We start from the raw sequence: 24,541 nt of genomic DNA on the forward strand, positions 1-24,541 counted from the left end.
CGCAGGCTGCTGATGGACGTAACCCCCAACGATGCATGTTGGCGTTGAACCGGCCGACCCCTGTGCGGAGCTGGTTCAGGGCGACCCGCTCTTTGCGGGCGTGTCCGAGCCAGGTGGGGCTGTGGTGTTCGGTGCGACAGTGAATTGAGGAGGTGGCGATGTCTGTTCCCAGCTGGTTCTCCATGCTCCTAGTATGTTGAAACTGGAGCCACAGAGGGTCGCTGCATGATGGGAGAAAGGGCGACGAGACGACAGGCGTTGAGGTCCCAGTTGCTGTGAATCCTGGGTGCAAAGGATGTTTGGCGTCCGATGGGGCCTTGCACACCAGCCTATGAGTGAAGAACTCTCTGCGAGCACCGGCAGGAGATCCGTCAGAGTAGGGCGTAGGCAGCCGGTGATGATCGGCATGGTGTCGTTGAGGGTAGCGTCTAGCTTGCTGGTATGAGCGCTGCGACACCATGCTGGGGTGGCGTACTCAGCGGCGCTGCACACGAGTGCAAGAGCACTGGTTCGGAGAGTAGATGTCCTGGCGCCCCATGACAATCCAGCCAAGCAACGCAGGAGGTTGTTCCGTGCCGAGACTTTAGCACGGAGAGCTTCAAGGTGTTGCTTGTAGGTCAGCTGCTGATCTAGTTTCACCCCGAGGTATGTAGGAAATGGGTTGTAGGGTAGGGGTGACCCATTGAGGGTGACGGTTAGCTGGCGTTGAGCTTCCTTGTTGTTCAGGTGAAAGGCCGTTGTGGTGGTTTTTGCCACACTCAGTTTTAGTCTCCAGGTCTTAAGGTAGCCCGCGACAAGTTCCATATCCGCCGAGAGCACATCCTCAACATTTGACCAGCTCTTGTCCGAGTGCAGTAGGGCCAAGTCATCTGCGTATCCATACTGGCGTGAGGTCGTGCGTGGCAGATCGCTGATATAGAGATTGAAGAGCATGGGGGCCAGTACCGAGCCTTGGGGGGACTCTGTTTCTTAGGCGTCGCAGTCGGCTAGATTGTCTGTCGCTGGTCTTGAGTACAAAACTGCGGTTGGATGTTGGCAAGGAACCGCACGAAATGACGGTCAGGGATGGTTTGGAGGAGCTTCAAGATCAAGCCCTGGTGCCACACAGTATCATAAGCCCCACACACTAACACTACACCCAACACGCACTAGGGTCAATGTTACAATCATACCAAGCCAATTAGCCTACAGACCTGTACGTCTTTGGAGTATGGAAGGAAACCGAAGATCCCGGAGAAAACCCACGCAGGTCACGAGGAGAACGTACAAACTCCGTACAGGCAGCACCCGTGGTCAGGATCAAACCCTGGTCTCTGGCGCTGTGAGGCAGCAACTCTACCACTGCACCACCATGTCATCCTGTTGTGTAATATGTTCATAAGTGATAGGAGCAGAATTAGGCCATTCGGCCCATTGAGTCTACTCCGCCATTCAATCAACATAGTGCCTTCCACAACCCCAGGACGTCTCAAATAATTTTGGAATCAATAAAAGTGGTGGCACGGCGGTAGAGCCCCTGCCTCACAGCGCCAGAGATACAGGTTCGTTCCCGACCTAGGGTGCTGTCTGTGTGTGTGTGTGTGTGGAGTTTGCACGATCTGCCTGTGACCACGTGGGTTTCCTCTGGTTTCCTCCCGCATCCCAAAGAAATGCGTCAGAACAGACAGCTTGATGGTCAGAACAGACAGCTTCGATGGGCCGAAGGGCCTGTTTGCACGCTGTTTCCCTAGATGACTCTAACGGGGTTAGAAGGGCAAACTGTCATGCAGGTGCATGTTGGACTGAATGGCCTCTTTCAATGCTGTCTACATTTTCAGGCCTCTACCCATTTCCACCTCGACCGTAAGCCTCCCAATGCCAGTAAAAGGCAACAATGGTGGCGCAGCATCGGGGAGAGCAGCTGCAACTCAGTGCCAGAGACCTGGGTTCAATCCCGACCTCCGGCCCTGTGTGGAGTTTGCACGTTCTCCCTGTGCCCGAGTGGGTTTCATCCGGGTGCTCCGGTTTCCTCTCACATCCCAAAGATGTGCGGGTTTGGCGGCTCGTTGGCCCCTGTAAATTGCCCCTAGTGTGCGTAGGGACTGGATGCTAAAGTGGGAGAAGTGTGATTGGGCGATGGATGGTCGGTGTGTGGACTTGGATGATCAAACCCTCTGTCTCTGAAAAAAAAAAGGACATTTTGTTCTCCGTTGTAATATCGGGGAACTGCAGCCAATTTGCCCGCTGCAAGCTTTCACAGATAGCAATGTAATAAACAGCAGGTCATCTCTTACAGGCATTTTGGATATAACATAAATAATGGTGAGAAGAATAATTTTAGGTCTTCATCAGAAGTATCTCATGGAAGTTATATATCTAAGATCAAAAGATCACACATAGGACCATAAGACATGAGAACAGAATTAGACCATTTGGCCCATTGAGTCTGCTCTGCTATTCAATGATGGCTGATCTATTTTTCCCTCTCAACTCCATTCTCCTGACTCCCCCCCCCTTGTAGTTTAATTTAGTTTAGAGATACAGCGCGGAAACAGGCCCTTCGGCCCAGAGAGTCCACGCCGACCAGCGATCCCCGCACATTATCACTATACCTACACACACCAGGGACAATTTACATTTATGCCAAGCCAATTAACCTACAAATCTGTTCGGCTTTGGAGTGTGGGAGGGAGACCGAAGAAGAACTTGGAGAAAAGCCCCACGCAGGTGAAGGGGAGAAGGTCCAAACTCCGTACAATGAAATAAATAATGAAGTCAAGGGCGTGGCCTTTGATGCTCTTACTAATCAAGAGCCTATCAATCCCCGCTTGAAAAATGCCCAATGACTTGGCCTCCACCGCCACCAGTGGCAGTGAATGCCACAGATTTGCCACCCTCTGGCTAAAGCAACTCGTCCAAATCTCCATTCTAAGTTTGAGAAGTGACGAGGTTTCCGTTCTGCACCCCACTCACAGGATGGACAATCCCGCCCCTTAACATCTCCTGTTCCAAGGAGAATAATTGCAGGTCCTAATGGTTATCATAGTTACATCAGACAATGTCCAGTAGCAGAAACCAGTCACTTTCTCTCTCATGCTCTATCCACCATTCAAGTCAAGAGCGTCAAATTCACCCGACTGGAACCATGAAGTAAATGAGCAGGAAAGTACTGCAGGTGCTGGTTTAAACCGAAGGTAGACACAAAAAGCTGTCGTAACTCAGCGGGACAGGCAGCATCTCTGGAGAAAAGGATTGGGTGACATTTCGGGTCAAGACCCTTCTTCAGACTGAGTGTCAGGGGAGAGGGAAACACAAGATATAGACTGATATAGAGAGATATTGAACAAATGAATGAAAGATACGCAAAAAAAAATAAAGGTGATAGAGGAAACGGTCGATTGTTAGCTGTGGGCTAGATGGAAATGTGTTTTTACCTAGCCCACACGGTGGCGGCACGGTGACGCAGCGGTAGAGTTGCTGCCTTACAGCGAATGCAGCGCCGGAGATTCAGGTTCGATCCTGACTACGGGTGCCGTCTGTACGGAGTTTGTACGTTCTCCCCGTGACCTGCGTGGGTTTTCTCCGAGATCTTCGGTTTCCTCCCACACTCCAAAGACGTACAGGTATGTAGGTTAATTGGCTGGGCAAATGTAAAAATTGTCCCTAGTGTGTGTAGGATAGTGTTAATGTGCGGGGATCGCTGGGCGGCGCGGACCCGGTGGGCCGAAGGGCCTGTTTCCGCGCTGTATCTCTAAATTAAAAAAATAATAATCTAGCCCACAGCAACAATGGCCTGTTTCCTTTATCATCGTCACTTTTTTGCATATCTTTCATTCATTTGTTCCATATGTCTCTAATGGAATAAATGAGTCATTTTTAGGCTGGAGGGATGGAACATAAACCATAGAACAGTGCAACACAAGAACACACCCTTCGGCACACAATGTCTGCACTGCACATGATGCCAAGACCATCACTTATCTACCTGCACATAACCCATATCCCTCCATGCCCTGCATATCCATGTGCCGATCCAAAAGTCTTTTAAATGTCACTAATATATCAGCTACAAACCATCGCGTTCCAGGCACCCACCACCCTCCGTATAAAAACCCTGCCCTGCACATCCCACACCTTACAGCTATGCTCTCTAGTATTTGTTTCTTCCATTCTGGGAAAAAGATTTCGACTGTTTACCCCATCTGGGCCTCTCATAATGTTAGATCCTTCTCTCCGGTCTCCCCTCGACTTCCGGCGCTCCAGAGAACTTGGACAAACTTGGATTGTTTTCTCTGGATCGCCACAGTTTATAAAATTATGGGAGACACAGACAATCAGGATGAAAATGTCAAAGACTATTTTGAAGACGGGGTGCGGCACGGTGGCGCAGTGACAGAGTTGCTACTTTACAACGCCAGAGACTTGGGTTCGATCCTGACTACGGGTTCTGTCTGTACATTCCCCCTGTGACCACATGGGTTTTCTCCAGATTGTCCCTTCTATGTAGGATAGTGCTAGTGTATGGGATGATCACTGGTCGGCACGAATACAGTGGGCCGAATGGCCTGTTTCCACGCTGTATCTCTAAAGTAATTAAAGTTACGAGAGGACATAGTGTGGCGGTGTCCGGGGATTAGGCCACTCCCTGGGTCATCCCCCCCGGCTCGTTGGCCCGGACTGGGTCAACGCGTTGCCGGGGGTTTTACTGGGCGTCCACACTGCACCCAAAGAGGACTTGGCCACCTCCTCGGCTGAATTGATGTATGGGGCTCCGTTGACTGTGCCCGGTGAGTTTATTCCATCAACCCAGGGTCAGGCAGAACAACCATCGGCCGCCCTGCAACGCCTTCTGGAGATGGTGAGCACGCTGGCACCAGAGCCGACGTCTCGCCACGGTTCGGTGTGGTCCCATGTCCCTTCCGCTCTGCAGGACTGTCCGTTTGTTTTCCTGCACCGGGATGCTCACCGGACGCCCCTTCAGCGTCCGTATGAAGGACCGTTCAAGGTGCTCGAGCGTGGCTCTGCCGCTTTCGTTTTAGACATGGGGGGTCGTCCTGAGATGGTCTCTATTTCGCGGCTGAAGCCGGCGCACGTGGACGTTAGCCAGCCGGTCCTACTGGCGCGGCTTCGCCCTCGGGGTCGTCCTGCATCCCGGCCCTTACCCCCAGCGTCCCCGCGGTTTTCTTCGCCTGGCGGAGTGGTTCTGGTTCCTGCGACCGCCGTGGTGCACACACGGGCTGGTCGTCTCTTACGTCCCCCTGTCCGTTTCGTGCCTCCGGTTCTTGGGGGGGGGGTCTTGTGGTGGTACCCGGGGATTAGGCCACTCCCTGGGTCATCCCCCTCGGCACAGGGTTGGGGAGGGAACTAGGGCTACGGGGTTTGCCTGAAGGGGCTAGAGTGAACTCGTGCTGGAGACTGGAGAGAGTGGATGTTCTGATGCTACATTAAAATGACTGTTACTACTTACCTGGCGTCTTGCCTGATTTCTACTGCGTCCAGACCCACTACAATAGCATGAAGGTGAGTGGGGAAAGCGTGCTGGTTTCTCACACAGAGACTGGTAGGTGCCTTCTTTCTTTAGGACTATTTTCTTTAGAGCTGGCCTTATTGAAGTAGGCAAAATCATAAGTGGATGGATAAAGTGAACACAGTCTTTATCCCAGGGTAGAGAATTCTAACGCTAGAGGGTATAGACTTAAGTTGAGAGGAGAGAGATTTAATAGGGACTTCAAGGAGCCACTTTTTCGTTCATAGGGTAGCCCCCTTATGGAATAATCTGCCAAAGGAAATTGTAGAAGTGGATACAATTCTAAGACATTTGTTCAGAATTGTTCACAGTGGCGCAGCGGTAGAGTTGCTGCCTTACAGCGCCAGAGACCTGGGTTCCATCCCGACCACGGGCGCCATCTGTACAGAGTTTGTACGTTCTCCCCGTGACCTGCGTGGGTTTTCTCCGAGATCTTCGGTTTCTTCCCACACTCCAAAGACGTGCAGGTTTGTAGATTAATTGGCTTGGTAGAAATGTAAAATTGTCCCCAGTGTGCGAAGAGTAGCGTAAAAAAAACCTGCCCCGCGCATTTGAATTGAATTGAATTGAATAACTTTTATTGGCCAAGAATGTACAGATACAAGGAATGTGCCTTGGTGCTCCGCTCGCAAGTAACAACACGACATACAGTAAACAATGAAGAATAAAACATAAAGCATTAAAACATCAAGAATAACCCATTATAGTTTAAACATGTGAATGGAGTAAAATACCAGAGCAAAAGGAGGCTACAGACTTTTGGTTATTGAGTGGAGCTGCTGCCCATGGAAAAAAGTTGTTTTAATGTCTGGCTGTGGCGGCTTTGACAGTCCGGAGTCGCCTTCCAGAGGGAATTCAGATAGAATTCCAGATTTCCATCAAACTTTCCCCCTCTCATCTCACAGCAGTGCCCTCCAGTGTTGGAATTATTCACCCTGGGAAGAAGGTTCTGACTGTCTACCCTATCTGTGCCTCTCATCATTTTATATCTTCTATCAATTCTCTCCTGAATCTCTGGCATTCCAGAGAAAACAATCTGTCTCGGGGAATTGACTTCGGTTAGGATGCCTTTTGTGGGCAGTGGGATAATCATCCCTTTTGGAATATAGTATAGTATAGCACTCGGACAACAGGCCCTTCAGCCCACAATGTCTGTGCTAGATGTGATGTTAAGCTAAACTAGTCCCCTGTGTCTGCACATGATCCATACCCCTCCATTCACTGAACATACATGTGCCAACCTAAAAGCTCTGATACCCCACTATCGTGTCTGCCCACCACCACCTCTCATGCTGCCTATTCTCACGACTGGAATTCAGTCTCACTAGCGAACTGCCACTTTGATCTTGTCTACCTAGAGTTTAGATTTATTGTCACGTGTTCCGAGCTTTTGTTGCGTGCTAACCAGTCAGCATAAAGACAATACATGATTGCAATCAAGCTATTCACAGTGTGGAGAAGGGTCTCGACCCGAAACGTCACCCATTCCTTCTCTCCTGAGATGCTGCATGACCTGCTGAGTTAACTCCAGCATTTTGTGAAATAAATACCTTCGATTTGTACCAGCATCTGCAGTTATTTTCTTACATTCACAGTGTACAGATACACGACAAGGGAATGACGTTCAGTGCAGGATAAAGCCAGTAAAGTCCGATCAAAGATAGTCAGAGGGTCTCCGATGAGGTGGATAGTAGCTCAGGAACGCTCTCTAGTTGGTGATAGGATGGTTCGGTTGCCAGAAACTGGAGGTGTGCATTTTCACACTTTTCTACCTCTTGCCAGATGGGAGAGGGGAGAAGAGGGAGTGGCTGGGGTGTGACTCGACCTTGATTATGCTGCCGACCCTGCTGAGGCAGCATGAGGTGTAGATGGAGTCGATGGAAGGGAGGTTGTTTTGCGCGATGGTCTGGGATTCGCCCACAACTCTCTGCAAATTCTTGCGGTTTTGGATGGAGCTGTTTCCCAAATCGTGTTGTGATGCATCCCGATAAAATGCTTTCTGCGGACTGATCATTGCCAAGGTCCCAATCCACTTGGGGCAGGGTTTGGACAATGTTAACACACTCTGCTCAAGTCTGCCTGCTGCTCATTGCAGTTTGGTTCACTTCCAAATGCACATTCAACACTCTGTTCTCGATCCTCTGACTCAGTGCACAGGTTTAATTTATCTTCGAGCGGTACACTTGCCAATATATTCTTGAACAGACATCAACGTACATTTGTTTGGAAAGCAGCTGATTCATTTCCGTATAATGTTAAACCATTTGTCCTCATCTTCAAACCTTTTCATTGCACCTTTCTGCAGATGAAGCTATTTACCAGCCAAGATATTTCCAGGACGTTGCCAAAGCTGGAAAGTTTTAGTTCTGAAGAAAACACGGCAACTTTCTTTGCATTGCAGGAAGATGAGGAAGACTTAAACCAAAGCGTTAAAAAATTCTGAAGGGACTAGAGAACGTAAACAGGAGAGTATTACTTCCATTAGCACAAGAGGTTTTAGATTTAAAGTGATTGGTGGAAGGTTGGAGGTAGACATTTGGGCGGCAGGGTGGCGCAGCGGTAGAGTTGCTGCCTTACAGCGCCAGAGACACGGGTTCCATCCTGACCTTTTTGTACGTTCTCCCTTTGGCCGCGCGTGTTTTCTTCGAGATCTTCTACGCTCCTACACTCCTCCTACGCTCCAAAGACGTGGAGGTTTCTAGGTTGATTGGCTTGGTATAAGTGTAAATTGTCCCCAGCGTGTGCGGGATAATGGTAATGTTTATGTGCGGGGATCGCTGGTCGGCGTGGACTCGGAGGTCCGAAGGGCCTGTTTCCGTGCTGTATCTCTGTATCTCTAAACTAGACATTGCTGGCTGCAATTCTGTTTCATCAGCATCTGAAGCCCATGAGATCATTTGATTTGGGTCCAAATCAATCAAGTGTGACTTTGCACGATGTCTAGCTTTCAAAGTGCGTTGAATTATTGGTTTCTCCATTAAAGTAAAATGCCAAGGAGGAACAGATGTCTGACTTCAACACTCAGTGGAGCAGTGCAGCTACTGAAAGTTCCACTGAACAATGTATCAATTGGAAAGTTCAAACACAAAGCAAATAAGAGGGATATATTTCCACATTTTCTTGCATGAGTGCATGCCAACTCTCAAAGCAATTCCTACGGGCGCTGTCCGCACGGAGTTTGTACGTTCTCCCTGTGACCATGTGGGTTTTCTCTGCATGCTCCGGTTTCCTCCCACATTCCCATAGATGTACAGGTTTGTACGCTAATTGGCTTCAGTAAATTGTAAAACTTTAGTTTTGTTTAGTTTTGTTTGGATTGAAAGACTTGAGCGACTAGGGTTGTATACACTGGAATTTAGAAGGATGAGAGGAGATCTTATCGAAACGTATAAGATTATTAAGGGGTTGGACACGTTAGAGGCAGGAAACATGTTCCCAATGTTGGGGGAGTCCAGAACAAGGGGCCACAGTTTAAGAATAAGGGGTAGGCCATTTAGAACTGAGATGAGGAAAAACCTTTTCAGTCAGAGAGTTGTGAATCTGTGGAATTCTCTGCCTCAAAAGGCAGTGGAGGCCAATTCTCTGAATGCATTCAAGAGAGAGCTAGATAGAGCTCTTAAGGATAGCGGAGTCAGGGGGTATGGGGAGAAGGCAGTAACGGGGTACTGATTGAGAATGATCACATTGAATGGCGGTGCTGGCTCGAAGGGCCGAATGGCCTCCTCCTGCACCTATTGTCTATTGTCTATTGATTTAGAGTGCAGAAACAGGCCCTTCGACCCACCGCGCCGACCAGCGATCCCTGTAGACTAACGTCATCCTACACGCCAGCGCCGATTTACAATCTTTACCAAAACCAATGAACCGACAAACCTGTATGGCTTTGGAATGTGGGAGAAAACCGGAGCACCCGGGGAAAACCCACGCGATCACGGGGAGAACGTGAGAACTCTGTACAGACAGCACCCGCAGTCGGGTCTCTGGCGCTGTAAGGCAGCAACTCTACCACTGCGCCACTGTGCTACCCTTGGTACTTTGGTCCTAGTGTGTAGGATAGTACTAGTGTACAGGGTGACTGCTGGTTGGTGCGGACTGGGTGGTCCGAAGGGCCTGTTTCTTTAAAGTCTAAAGATTATGGAAATCGCCACCAGCTTAAATAGAGTCATAGAGTCATAGAGTGATACAGTGTGGAAACAGGCCCTTCGGCCCAACTTGCCCACAGCGGCCAGCATGTCCCAACTACACTAGTCCCACCTAGTCCATATCCCTCCAAACTTATCCTATCCATGTACTTGTCCAACTGTTTCTTAAATGTTGGGATAGTCCCAGCCTCAACTACCTCCTCTGGCAGCTCGTTCGATACACCCACCACCCTTTGTGTGAAAAAGTTACACCTCAGATTCTGTTAAAATCTTTTCCACTTCATCTTAAACCTATGTCCTCTGGTCCTTGATTCACCTACTCTGGGCAAGAGACTCTGTGCGTCTACCCGATCTATACCTTTCATGATTTTATACACCTCCGTAAGATCATGTTCAGGAAACATGTTCCCAATGTTGGGGGAGTCCAGAACAAGGGGCCACAGTTTAAGAATAAGGAGTAGGCCATTTAGAACGGAGATGAGGAAGAACTTTTTCAGTCAGAGAGTGGTGAAGGTGTGGAATTCTCTGCCTCAGAAGGCAGTGGAGGCCAGTTCGTTGGATGCTTTCAAGAGAGAGCTGGATAGAGCTCTTAAGGATAGCGGAGTGAGGGGGTATGGGGAGAAGGCAGGAACGGGGTTCTGATTGAGAGTGATCAGCCATGATCACATTGAATGGCAGTGCTGGCTCGAAGGGCCGAATGGCCTCCTCCTGCACCTATTGTCTATTGTCTATTGTCTAACACAGGAGGGGGTCTGTCGGCATGGGTGGGATGTGCGGTAATCTTTCAATGCAGGCCTCTCTGGCCGAGTGAAAGCTTGGAGTCGCCTTTTATTCCGGCTGACTAGAGCTTTGACAGTCATAAATACTGAATTTCCTTGGGTATGGTCTAAGCTCATTGTAAAGTAGTTTGAAATTGTATTCTGCAGAGAGATTTCTTTGCATCCCCACGCTAATACTTCTCTCTGAACACAGATGCACGCAAAATGTGACATATCGTACATCATTCCATTTACCCTCAGCTCCTCCACAGTCCCTGATGTCTGAGCACCAATATCTCTATGTTTAATGAAAATCCTGATGGAAATAAGCACTGCAAGAAAACGCGCCTTCGAGCAGCTGTGGGCAATGCACACAGAGTTCCTGTGTCCAATAATGATGAATGGCTAACCAAAATTAGAACCCAGCGAGATCAAATCTCTGTCCTAGGACTGCCGACGGAGTGTGCTGATTAATAATCTGGTCCGACTTAAAACATTTCCTTCACCGGAAACAAAATGGCATTGAGGTCTCCCTTTATGTGCACAAACACATGGAGGACTTGCCAGCTCTTAACTCTTCATTAAAAACAGGACCAATCCAATCTGGCTGATAAGTGGCGCAGCGGTAGAGCTGTTGCCTTACGGCGCCAGAGACCCTGGGTTCGATCCTGACCACGGCGTGCTGTCTGCACGGAGTTTGTTTGTACGTTCTCCCCGCGACCATGTGGCACTTTCTCCGGGTGCTCCGGGTTCCTCCCACACTACAAAGACGTCCAGGTTTTTAGCTTAATTGGCTTCTGTAAATTGTCTCTCCAGTGTAGGATAAAACTCGTACACAGGAGATCGTGAGTCGGCATCGACTCGGTGGGCTTTGGAGTAACAGCACCTCATATTTCGCTCTGGGCAGCTTACAACCCAGCGGTATGAACATTGATTTCTCTAACTTCAAGTAACCCTTGCTTTCCCTCTCTCTCTCTGTCCCTCTCCCCACCCTAGTTCTCCGACTAGTTTCACTGTCCTCCTGATTAATTTTATTGTTTGTGTGCCTCGTTGTCACCTTCCCCTCTGCCAACAATGAACCATTCGACATTTCCTTGGTCACCGTCTGCTTTGATCTGTCGTTTTCACACCTTCCCCTTCCATATCTCCCATCTCCCTCTCTCCTGACTGTCAGTCTGAAGAAGGGTCTTGACCCGAAATGTCCCCCATTCCTTCTCTCCAGAAATGCTGCCTGTCCCGTTGAGTTACTCCAGCCTTTTGTGTCTCTCGTTGCATTATTAAGGGTTAGTGATCTACAAGGAGGCCTTGCTTAGTTTATTTTATTTTAGAGATACAGTTTTACTGTATCTACAGTCTTAAGGACTATTCCTTGGAGGGCAGGAGGATGAAGGTTGATCTTATAGCGGTGTACGAAATCATGAGAGGAATAGATCGGGTAGAAGCAGAGAGTCTCTTGCCCAGAGTAGGGGAGTTGAGAAAAAGAGGACTTCAGTTTAAAGTGAGGTGGGGAAAGATTTAATAGGAACCTGAGGATAACTTTTTCATACGAAGGCCGGTGGGTGTATGCCAGTGGAAATGTGTTGGGGAAGTCCAGAACAAGGGGTCACAGTTTAAGGATAAGGGGGAAGTCTTTTAGGGCCGTGATGAGAAAGTTTTTTTTCACACAGAGAGTGGTGAATCTGTGGAATTCTCTGCCACAGAAGGTAGTTGAGGCCAGTTCATTGGCTATATTTAAGAGGGAGTTAGATGTGGCCTTTGTGGCTAAAGGGATCAGGGGGTATGGAGAGAAGGCAGGTACGGGATACTGAGTTGGATGATCAGCCATGATCATATTGAATGGCGGTGCAGGCTCGAAGGGCCGAATGGCCTACTCCTGCACCTATTTTCTATGTCTATGTTTCTAATCAAGAATTTATCTATATCTGCCTTAAAAATATCCACTGACTTGGCCTCCACAGCCTTCTACGGCAAAGAATTCCCCAGATTCACCACGATCTTAGTAAAGAAATTCTTCCTCATCTCCTTCCTAAAGGAACAAACTAATTCTAAGGCTCTCTAGTCCAATCATGGCTGGTCTATCTCTCCCTCCTAACCCCATTCTCTTGCCTTCTCTCCAAAACCTCTGACGACCGTACTAATCAAGAAAGTAGCAAGATGAAACGGACACGGCTAGCTGGGAAAGTCACCTACAAGTGAAACGTTAACAGATTACAGCTGCTCTCTGTAGAATGTGTAGGAAGGAACTGCAGATGCCGGTTTAAACCGAAGGTAGACACAAAAAGCTGGAGTGACTCAGTGCGACAGGCAGCATCTCTGGGGAGAAGGAAAGGGTGACCTTTCGGGTCGAGACCCTTCAGCCCAGTTAGGGAAAAGGGAAACGAGAAATATAGGCAATGAGGTAGAGAGATAAAGAACAATGAATGAATGATATGGAAAGAAGTAACGATGATAAAGGGAACAGGCCATTGTTAGCTGTTTGTTGGGTGAAAATGAGAAGCTGGTGCGACTTGGGTGGGGGAGGGATGGAGGGAGAGGGAATGCCGGGATTACTTGAAGTTAGAGAAATCAATATTCCTACCGCTGGGCTGTAAGCTGCCCAAGATTCTCTAGAGTGAGGTATGCCAATAATATTGTCATCTCTGGCAGAGAAACATATTGAACTGGAAATTAAAATAAATCACGTACTTCAAAACTCCAAACAGCAGACATTTCCCTGTACAGAGGAGGATAATTGGCCTGACAGACTTACGACAGCTCTCTGAAATGCTTTTCCATGTCGGTGCTAATTCCATGCCCTGTCCCCATTTGGGCCATCATTCCGATGCTGACTCTGCAAAAGAGTTGTCCGCTTTGTCCCATTACCCTGCTCTTTTGAATATTAAAAAAAATAAAATCCTTTATTAGCCCTAACGGGTTCCATTTACAGTACAGAAAGCAATGCAGAGCTACATGTATGGGTGGTACGGTGGAACAGCAGTAGAGTCACTGCCTTGCAGAGAGCGCCAGAGACCCGAGTTCTATCCTGACTACGGGTGCTGTCTGTACGGAGTTTGTACGTTCTTCCTTGGGTTTTCTCAAGATGCTCCAGTTTCCTCCCACATTACTAAGATGTGCAGGTTTGTAGGTTCATTGGCTTCTGTAAAATGATAAATTGTCCCTAGTGTGTAGGATCGGGCTAGTGTACGGGGTGATCGCTGGTCGGCACGAACTTGGTGGGCCGAAGGGCCTGTTTCCATACTTTATCTTTAAGCGCTAACCTCTAAACCACAAGGAAAGAACAGGAGAATAGGGCTGACGGGGTTGATCTGCTAAAATAGACAATAGACAATAGGTGCAGGAGTAGGCCATTCGGCCCTTCGAGCCAGCACCGCCATTCAATGTGATCATGGCTGATCATTCTCAATCAGTACCCCATTCCTGCCTTCTCTCCATACCCCCTGACTCTGCTATCCTTAAGAGCTCTATCCAGCTCTCTCTTGAATGCATTCAGAGAATTGGCCTCCACTGCCTTCTGAGGCAGAGAATTCCACAGATTCACAACTCTCTGACTGAAAAAGTTTTTCCTCATCTCCGTTCTAAATGGCCTACCCCTTATTCTTAAACTGTGGCCCCTGGTTCTGGACACATTGGGAACATGTTTCCTGCCTCTAACGTGTCCAACCCCTTAATAATCCCTTGTATAATTCGATAAGATCGCCTCTCATCCTTCTAAATTCCAGTGTATACAAGCATAGTGGCTCCAGTCTTTCAACATACGACAGTCCCGCCATTCCGGGAATTAACCTAGTAAACCCAGGCAGCACGCCCTCGATAGCAAGAATATCCTTATCCAAGATCAAGAATTTAAAAAAGACGGCACAGATATAATGGACTAGATGGCCTCCTTCTGACCATAAAAACAATTTGATAATTCCATTACATCCTACCTACTAATGCATCTTGATACATTACAGCAACAGTGGGTTGAACTCTGCCAGTGGAGTTCAATATCATTGGCATCAAATCAATTTTGACGCAGAGTATGTGCAGCAAGCTCATATTTATCTGGTAGAAACGTAGAATGTAGAAGCTGGGTTACAAAAAACCCCCACTAAGTGCTGAAGTAACTCAGCGGCTCAGGCAGCATCAGTGGGAGCCAATGCTGATGACAGACACACCCAGCACAAACTAAACATGAATGTACACACATAAACTTGCAAATACGCAGGCACACACCTATAGTTTCACAGGGTCAAAGAATTATACAGCGTGGAATTATAAGAAAATAACTGCAGATGCTGGTACAAATCGAAGGTGTTTATTCACAAAATGCTGGAGTAACTCAGCAGGTCAGGCAGCATCTCAGGAGAGAAGGAATGGGTGACGTTTCTTCAGACTGAAGAAGGGTCTCGACCCGAAACGTCACCCATTCCTTCTCCCCTGAGATGCTGCCTGACCTGCTGAGTTACTCCAGCATTTTGTGAATAAATACAGCGTGGAATTAATGCCTTTGGTACCCCGTGCTGGCTATCAATCTACACTGATCTCATTTTCTAGACCCGGCCTGTGAGGTTCTCTGCCATGGCACTTCAAGTCTCATCTCGATATTTCCTAGATTTCGGGTCGGGACCCTTCCGGGAATCTGAAGAAACGTCGCCTACCCCTTTTCTCCAAAGATGCTCTTTAGTCAGAGGGTGGTGAATCTGTGGAATTCTTTGCTGTGGAGGTCGAGTGAGCGGATATTTTTAAGGCAGAGGCAGATAAGATTCTCGATCAGTGCGGGTGTCAGGTGCTATGGGGAAAAGGTAGGAGAATGGGGTTAGGAGGGAGAGATAGATCAGCCATGATTGAATGGCGGAGCAGACCTGATGGGCCGAATGGCCTAATTCTGTTCCTGTCACATGACCTTGTGCAGCCTGACCCACAGAGTAACGCTTTGGTCTGCCGTTGGTAACAAACCAGCATCTGCAGTCCCATCTTGTGACTTCCTCTGTCAGCTCACTCCATACAACCACCACCTACTGAGTGAAAAAGTTGCCCCTTCACATTCCTATCAAATCTCGCCTCTCTGATCTTAAACATATGTCTTCTTATTCCCTTATCCTGGGTAAAGGACTCTGTGCATTCATCCTATCTATTCCCCTCATGACTTTATACACCTCCATAAGATCACCCGTCATCTTCCTGCGCTCCAAGGAATAGAGTCCCAGCCTCTCCCTAAAGCTTAGCCCCTCTAGCCCAGGCAACATTGTCAGTGGCAATGGCAACAAGCCCTGGCAATCTTCTCTGCACTCTTTGCAGCCTAATGGCATCCTACCAATGTACACACAGCACGTTCCCACCATCACTAATAAGATGATGAATAGTTCTGTTGATTGAGCGACAAAAATAAACCAAAAAAAGGCCACACAAAGTAACTCAGCGGCTCAGGCAGCATCGCTGGAGAACACGAACAGGTGGCGTTTCAGGTCGGGACCTTTCTTCAGACTGATTGTAGTGGGGGAGAGGGGAGAAGAGGGCTGGAACAGAGGAGGGGCAGACTGGCGAGTGATAGGTGGATGCAGGCGAGGCAGGTTTTGATAAGCATAATGTTTGGACAGAGGTGAGAAAACTCCAGCCCTTTGAGTCCATGTTCCCGAGAGGTACCGCCGGACCCTCTGAGTTTCTCCAGCCCTTTGTGTCCCTTTTTCATAAACCAGCATCTGCTGTTCTTTTGTCTAAACATTCACAAATATTGGGGGAATCCCCTTGTTTTTCAAAAGCCATCAGAAAACCATTGTCAGGTTTATAGACAATAGGTGCAGGAGGAGGCCATTCGGCCCTTCGAGCCAGCACCGCCATTCAATGTGGTCATGGCTGATCATTCTCAATCAGTACCCCGTTCCTGCCTTCTCCCCATACCCCCTGATTCCGCTATCCTTAAAAGCTCTATCCAGCTCTCTCTTGAATGCATTCAGATAATTGGCATGCACTGCCTTCTGTTTAAGATAGACACTAAAAGCTGGAGTAACTCAGCGGGACAGGCAGCATCTCTGAAGGGGTGGGTGACGCTTCAGGTCGAGACCCTTCTTCAGACAGGTTTGTTTATATAAGAGCAACCACTGCATTTCAAGCATCGTAGACTGTGTGAAGGGACTGCGAGGGGCACTAACGTGACAACAATCTGTCTGAATGCGATATCAGACATGAACTAACCACTCAGTTCAGTTTAGTTTATTGTCACGTGTCCCGAGGTACAGTGAAAAGCTTTTGTTGCGTGCTAACCAGTCAGTGGAAGGACAACACTTGATTACAATCGAGCCATTTACAGTGTACAGGTACGTGATCAGAGAATAGAAACATAGAAACATAGAAAATAGGTGCAGGAGTAGGCCATTCGGCCCTTCGAGCCAGCACCGCCATTCAATATGATCATGGCTGATCATTCTCAATCAGTACCCCATTCCTGCCTTCTCCCCATACCCCTTGATTCCGTTAGCCCTAAGAGCAATATCTAAGTCTCTCCTGAATATATCGTGTTTAATGTAAGGTAAAGCCAGTAAAGTCCGTTCAAAGATAGCCAATAGTAGTTCAGGGCTGCTCTCTGGTTGTGGTAGGATGGTTCAGTTGCCTGATAACAGCTGGGAAGAAACTGTCCCTGAATCTGGAGGTGTGCGTTTTCACACTTCTGTACCTTTTGCCCGATGGAAGAGGGGAGAAGAGGGAGTGGGACGGGGTGCGGCTGGTCCTTGATTGTGCTGCTGGCCTTGCCGAGGCAGCGTGAGGCGTAGATGGAGTCAATGGAAATGGGAGGTTGGTTTGTGTGATGGTCTGGGCTGCGTCCACGATTCACTGCAATTTCTTGGACTTTCGGGGTCTTGGATGCAGCTGTTCCCCAAACTAAATTCCTAGGAATGAGGAACCAATAGTAAGGATACAAAATTGTACCCTGCTGTTGTTTGGTTGATGGACAGTGTGGTTTACACTTGGAATCGAAGCAGACAAGATAATCAGCTGAAGTTCAATGGGACGAAGGAACTTGGAGCTACCATAGAGTAAATTGGGCCTCGGTGCAGAGTTCTGGGCCTCGGTGCAGCCCCCTTTTTTGTCTCATCTTCCCCCTGCAGGTACACCGATCGGCCAAAACATTATGACCTGATGAGCCAAAACATTATGACCACCTGCCTAATAGGCTGTTGGTCCTCCGTGTGCAGCCCCAAACGCAGCAGTGTGCGATGCACTGTGTATTGTGATACATTCCTCCCGTGACCACCATTAACATTTTCTGTGACTTGTGCCACTATAGACCTTCTGTCGGTTCGATAGCCTTCATTGCCCTCGCGCATCGATGAGCCTTGGGCGCCCAACACCCTGTCGCCGGTGTGTGGTTTGTCCCTCCTCGGACCACTGTCGGTAGGTACTCACCACTGCTGACCGGGAGCACCCCGCAAGCCTTGCTGTTTCAGAGATGCTCTGACCCAGTCGTCTGGCCATAACAATTTGGCCCTTGTCAAAGTTGCCCAGGTCTTTACTCCTGCCCATTTCTCCTGCATCCAACACATCAACTTCAAGAACTGACTGTTCACTTGCTGCCTAATATATCCCACCCCTTGACAGGTGCCATTGTAACAAGATAATCAATGTTATTCACTTCGCCTGTCAGTGGTCATAATGATCGGTGTAGAGTCATAGAGTTATACAGCATGGGAAAAGGCCCTTCAGCACAACTTGCCTACACCGACTAAGATGTCCCATCTATACTAGTCCCACCAGCCTGCATTTTGTCCATATCCCTCCAAACCTATCCTATCCATAACACTAGGGCCTTTTAAAAGGGGCCAATTAACCTGCAAATCTGCACATCTTTGGGATGTGGGAAGGAAACCGGAGCACCCGGAGGAAACCCACGGGGTCACGGGGAGAACGTGCAAACTCCACATAGACAGCACCCAAAGTCAGGATCGAACCCGGGTCTCTGGAGCTTGTGTGGCAGCATCTCCACCAGCTGTGCCATTGTGTCGCCCTCTTACTCTGGGCAAGAGCCTCGTGCATCTACCCGATCTATTCCTCGCATGATTTTATGCATGATACATGATTTTTCACTCAGAGAGTTGTGAATCTGGGGAATTCTCTGCCACAGAAGGCAGCGGAGGCCAATTCACTGGATGTTTTCAAGAGAGCTCTTAGGGCTAACGGAATCAAGGTATATGGGGAGAAAGCTGGAATGGGGTACTGATTCAGGATGATCAGCTATGCTCATATTGAATGATGGTGCTGGCTCAAAGGGCCGAATGGCCTACTTAGTTTAGTTTAGTTTATTTTAGAGATACAGCGCGGAAATAAGCCCTTTCGGCCCACCGGGTCCGCGCCGACCAGCGATCCCCGCATATTAACACTATCCCACACCCACTTGGGACAATTTTTACACTTACCAAGACAATCAACCGACATACCTATACATCTTTGGAGTGTGGAGGAAACCGAAGATCTCGGAGAAAACCCACGTAGGTTACGGGGAGAACGTACAAACTCCATACAGACAGCGCCCGTAGTCGGGATCGAACCCGGGTCTCCAGCGCTGCATTCGCTGTAAGGCAGCAACTCTACCGCTGCGCCACCGTGACCGCCCAAGCTTCTGCACCAATTTCTCTGTTTCAATGATTTTAGGATCGGATCCGACCTGAAACATGAACTCTGCTTCTGAGTGTTTCTGTTTTTAGTTCCGCCAGCTCACAGATCAGTGCTCACCGCAATATTGTTCTTAATAACTCCGGCGTTCCTGCCGAACATTCGAAGTAAATGCCGAGTTTACAGTCGTATCAATTTGCATTTTAAGATGGTTTTGATTTCCACTGTGTTCAAGTTACTGACAATACCTCCTTCCCAACTCACATTATGTATATTTTATGAGAAGCCTCTAAATTCCCAAGATACTGGAAGCTTTCCAGCTAAGCCTTTTGAAATCACCAGAGCAACACAGAACATTGGAAGCAGAGTCAGGGGATCTTTAAAGCAAAGAAGGCCATTCAGCCAGTCCTTTATACACCAATCCACTCAGTTTTATCTTATGTTCATAAGTGATATGAGCAGAATTATGCCATTCGGCCCATCAAGTCTACTCCGCCATTCAATCATGGCCGATCTATCTCTCCCTCCTAACCCCATTCTCCTGCCTTCTCCCCATAACCACTGACACCCGTACTAATCAAGAATTTATCTATCTCTGCCTTAAAAATATCCATTGACTTGGCCTCCACAGCCTTCTGTGCAATGAATTCCACAGATTCACCACCCTAAAGAAATTCCTCCTCATCTCCTTCCTAAAAGGGATGTCCTTTTATTCTGAGGCTGTGGCCTCTGGTCCTGGACTCTTCCACTTGTGGAAACATCCTCTCCACATCCACTCTATCCAGACCCTCTCAGTCTTCTCCTACTGTCCAGAAAGTAAGTATCTTACCTCCAAATACTTATCAAATTTTGTTTGAAAGGCCACAATTAACTCTGTATTCGCCATACATTCATTCCACATCATGATGGTTGTTTCCTCATATCCATCCATTATTTTATTATGAGCAGTTCCGGTCTCTATCCAAGACACCAGACACTCAAAACACGGATAGATGACATTTCTGGCTGAGACTTCTTCAGACTGATTCTGGTGGGGGGGGGGGGGGGGGGGGGGAGGGGGAAGAAAGCTGGAAGAGAAATGAGGGCAGGACTAAACCTTGGTAAGTGATAGGTGGATACAGTTGAGGGAGAAGGGTTGATTAGAAAATGGTCGAACAAAGGCCAAAAGTAGAAGTGGCTAAGTGAATGTTCAGCACAGAGATACGGCGCGGAAACAGGCCATTCGGCCCGCCGAGTCTGCGTCGACCAGCGATCCCCGTGCACCAAGACTATCCTACACACGCACTGGGGACAATTTACAACTTTAAGGAAACCAATTAACCTACAAACCCGTACGTCTTTGGAGCGTGGAAGAAAATCTGAGATCCCGGATCCACGCAGGTCACGGGGAGAACGTACAAACTCTGTGTGGACAGCACCCGTAGTCAGGATCGAACCTGGGTCTCTGGCGCTGTGAGGCGGCAACTCTACCACTGCACCATAGGCGTGAGCACAAAGTCTAGCTGGGACACGTGTCTGGCACTTTATTATGTGGAGAGGAAGTCCTTCAGGTGAGATTGTGAGGATCCATTTCCCTTTCTCAAGCGAAAGTAAACGATTAAAACGAGGAACTGCAGATGCCGGTTTACACAAAAAGGACGCAAAGTGCCGGAGTAACTCAAAAGGGTCAGGCAGCATATTCACAAAGCACTGAAGAAGGTTCCCAAAAGGTCACCTATCCATTATTCTGAAGTAAAGTCCCGACCCGAAACATCACCCATCCATGTTCTCCAGCGATGCTGCCAGGCCCGCTGAGCTACTCCAGGCCTTTGTGTCCTTTTGAATATAAAAGATTCAACTTGAACTATTTCAAAGCAAGGCAGGAGAGGTCAACATTCTGCCCAACATTCATCCCTTTAACTAACACCCAATGAGGTTCAAGGGCCTGTTTCCGCGCTGTACCTCTAAACCAAACGAAACTCGACTCTATGAAAGCTGGCACATAAACACGTCTTTCCTTTATCCAAAGACAGCATTGTGAAAGATAAAAGTGGAGGAATGAAAATAATGGAGCTGTCATTACTGTGTGACAGAGTAAAGAGCCATTTCTATTCCGTACAGGATGGCTCGTATGAATGTTCAGGTGTAATGATATCCATAAAGCTCCTAATACCGTGTCTGGTGTGATACGCCTGTAATTATGGTATCACAGATTGTCCCTCATCACCAGCACTGAGGGACAACTGCATCTTCATGGCATTTCGCTGGTCAGGAAACAGCACTCTTGGTAATTGCCAGATTGCGGATCCTTGCATCAAACGACCGGTTCACCATCTCCGCAGAAGTGATCCGATCAGCATTAATTATTGCTGTGCCATTCAGATAATGACATTTTGAAAATGTGCATTTTGATTTCACAAGACTGAATTTCAACTCAAATGACCGGAATTGCTCCAAATGGATCATTAGTGTCCTAAACTGCATTACTGATTTCTTTCAGAGTTGAAGTCATCATTACTCTAACAATTTATATGACACCATCCATCGGTGTGGTTAATTACATTTCCCTCGCAGTGTTGGTGTTGAGGTTATACTGTTGCCTCTCCTGTACATTGTCATTCGGAGAGGGATGTTGGAAAAGGTGCTGTCATGTCTCGTCTCACGTCTCAGTCATTACAAGTCTACACGCATCATGCATGGTTCTGCTTGCTGGCTCTGCTTCCGATGCTCTGAGCAGTGAGGCAATTTAGCTCATCAGACGAGATGCAGCAACTCAGTAAATGGAGAGCAATCCCAAAAGGCAAACATTAAGAGTTGAGGCCTGTGTCAGTTTTCCATGCTGTCTCAAAGTGCTCGATTTCATTTCTCAATCTAATCATTCCTCTAAACGTCTCTGCACCTCAATCAGTCTGGCATAAATCGTGACATTCTCTACCCAGTCCTTATCAGTCCTCGTTACATTTTAAAAGTACTGTAAAGCACAATGGGCCATCTCAGGTAAGAGACCCAGGGTGGCGCAGCGGTAGAGTTGCTGCCGTACAGCGCCAGAGACCCGGGTTCAATCCTGGCCACGGGTGCTGTCTGTGCAGAGTTTGTACGTTCTCCCCGTGACCACATGGGTTTTGCCCGTGCTCCATTCTTCCCGTGACCACATGGGTGCTCCGGTTTCCACCCACACTCCAAAGCCGCACAGGATCGTAGATTCATTGACTTCTGTAAAAATTGTAAATTGACCCAGGTGTGTAGGATGGTGTGGGATCGCTGGTCGGCGCAGACACAGTGAGCCGAATAGCCTGATTCTGCACTGTATCTCCAGACTAAACGCTAAACTAATCTCTGCCCCGAAATCAGTTCAGTATAAATTATGGCATTCTCTACACAGTCCTTATCAATCATCCTTACATTTCAAACGTACTGTCAACCACATTGGGCCATCTCGGGTAGGAGATACAAAGTCAACACTTTCTTTTGTTGAGAAGGAATGACAATAGACAATAGACAATAGGTGCAGGAGGAGGCCATTCGGCCCTTCGAGCCAGCACCGCCATTAAATGTGATCATGGCTGATCATTCTCAATAAGTACCCCGTTCCTGCCTTCTCCCCATACCCCCTGACTCCGCTATCCTTAAGTGCTCTATCTAGCTCTCTCTTGAATGCATTCAGAGAATTGGCCTCCACTGCCCTCTGAGGCAGAGAATTCCACAGATTCACAACTCTCTGACTGAAAAGGTTTTTCCTCATCTCAGTTCTAAATGGCCTACCCCTTATTCTTAAACTGTGGCCCCTTGTTCTGGACTCCCCCAACATTGGGAACATGTTTCCTGCATGGGTGACGTTTCGGTCTGAAGAAGGGTCTCGACAAGAAACATCACCCATTCCTTCTCTCCAGAGATGTTGCCTGTCCCGCTGAGTTACTCCAGGTTTTTTTTTGTCTATCTTTGGTTTAAGCCAACATCTGCAGGTTCCTTCCTACACACTTTCTTTTGTTTATCAGAGGGAGTCATTTGTCTATTAATGGGTTTGCCAACTGTTCCGTATTAGCCGTGATATCCTGTATTTTGGGCTAAATTGGTTTGTCCCGTACGGGACTGCCTTTGTCCCGGATTAAGCCCGGATGGCGCTGTAGGCCCGGACACTGTAGGCCCGGACACTGTAGGCCCTGACACTGTAGGCCCTGACACTGTAGGCCCGGACACTGTAGGCCCTGACACTGTAGGCCCTGACACTGTAGGCCCTGACACTGTAGGCCCTGACACTGTAGGCCCGGACACTGTAGGCCTGGACACTGTAGCCCTGGGGCCGCAGCAGTCCTGGACAGTGCAGGCCCGGGCGCCGCCTGACGGAGGTTGGTAGCAACCCGCCTCCTGGCCCGGGCGGCCGCCATTGGTGGAGCGGGAGCACATGGCCGCTGGCTGGGTGAGGTCACGTGGGGCGCGGGGCGGTGACGTCACCCTTTGTCCCTTATTTGGGAGTGAGGAAGTTGGTAACCTTATCTATTAATCACATTTTACCCTTCAAAAGACAACACAAGTGGTACTGTTATACTCATGTGTGGTTTAACTGTGTTCACATGTGATATGATCTGCCTGGATAGCAAGGAAACAATGTTTTCCACTGTATCCCAGAGGCTCAAATAGTTTTTGGCTTCTGCTGATCATTTCTGTTGGGATTGCGTAGGGTTGAATATGCAGAGAAATACGTAACAGACACACAATGGAACATTCATCTGTGGAATTCTTTGCCGCAGAAGGCTGTGGAGGCCAAGTCAGTGGATATTTTTAAGGCAGAGATAGATAGATTCTTGAATACTTCAGGTATCAGAGATTATGGGGAGAAGGCAGGAGAATGGGGTTAGGAGAGAGGGATAGATCAGCCTAGAATGAATGGCGGAGTAGACTTGATGGGCCGAATGGCCTAATTCTACTCCTATTCCATATGACCGCATGACCTTAATTGTTGAGCATCATTTTTGGCCCCTCATTGCTCCGATTTCAATGTCCAGTAGAGTCTTAGAGTCATGCAGCATGGAAACAGACCCTTAGGCCCAAGCCAACCAAGATGCCACATCAACACTATCCTAACCCCAGCAGATTCAAGAGTGCTCCATTATCATTTGTACTGTCAGGAAAATAATGAAATTCTTCCTTGCAGCAGCATGAAGGAGTATAAACACAATGCACATAAATAGTATAGAATAAATTAAAAGTCACAACACTACCAGTGCAAAGCAAAAATGACCTCAAAGTCATTAGAGCAACCATAGACAATCTCTAGAAGTTCATAGTTTTGTCAAGTTTTCAAGAGAGAGTTAGATTTAGCTCTTCGGGCTAAGGGAATCAAGGGATATGCGGAAAAAGCCGGAACAGGGTACCGATTTGGATGATCAGCCAGAATCATATTGAATGGCGGTGCTGGCTCGAAGGGCCGAATGGCCGACTCCTGCACCTATTGTCTATGTTTCTATATTTCTATACTCAAGGTTAATGTTCAAGAGCCTGAGGGTTGCTGGGAAGAAGCTGAACATTCTTGAACTTTGTCTATATCTTCTTCCTGATTGTAGGAGTTGGGG

The 24,541-nt window shown here is 48.1% G+C and overlaps 1 protein-coding gene across 1 annotated transcript in view; it reads right to left on the reverse strand.

Annotated features, from left to right (window-relative positions):
- st6galnac3 (ST6 (alpha-N-acetyl-neuraminyl-2,3-beta-galactosyl-1,3)-N-acetylgalactosaminide alpha-2,6-sialyltransferase 3) overlaps nucleotides 1-24,541 on the reverse strand; it is a 143,347-nt gene that overhangs the window by 84,234 nt on the left and 34,572 nt on the right. The window lies entirely within an intron of this gene.

Source organism: Rhinoraja longicauda, chromosome 11 (genome assembly GCF_053455715.1).
Source record: "Rhinoraja longicauda isolate Sanriku21f chromosome 11, sRhiLon1.1, whole genome shotgun sequence".
In the NCBI taxonomy this organism is placed as follows: Eukaryota; Metazoa; Chordata; class Chondrichthyes; order Rajiformes; family Arhynchobatidae; genus Rhinoraja; species Rhinoraja longicauda.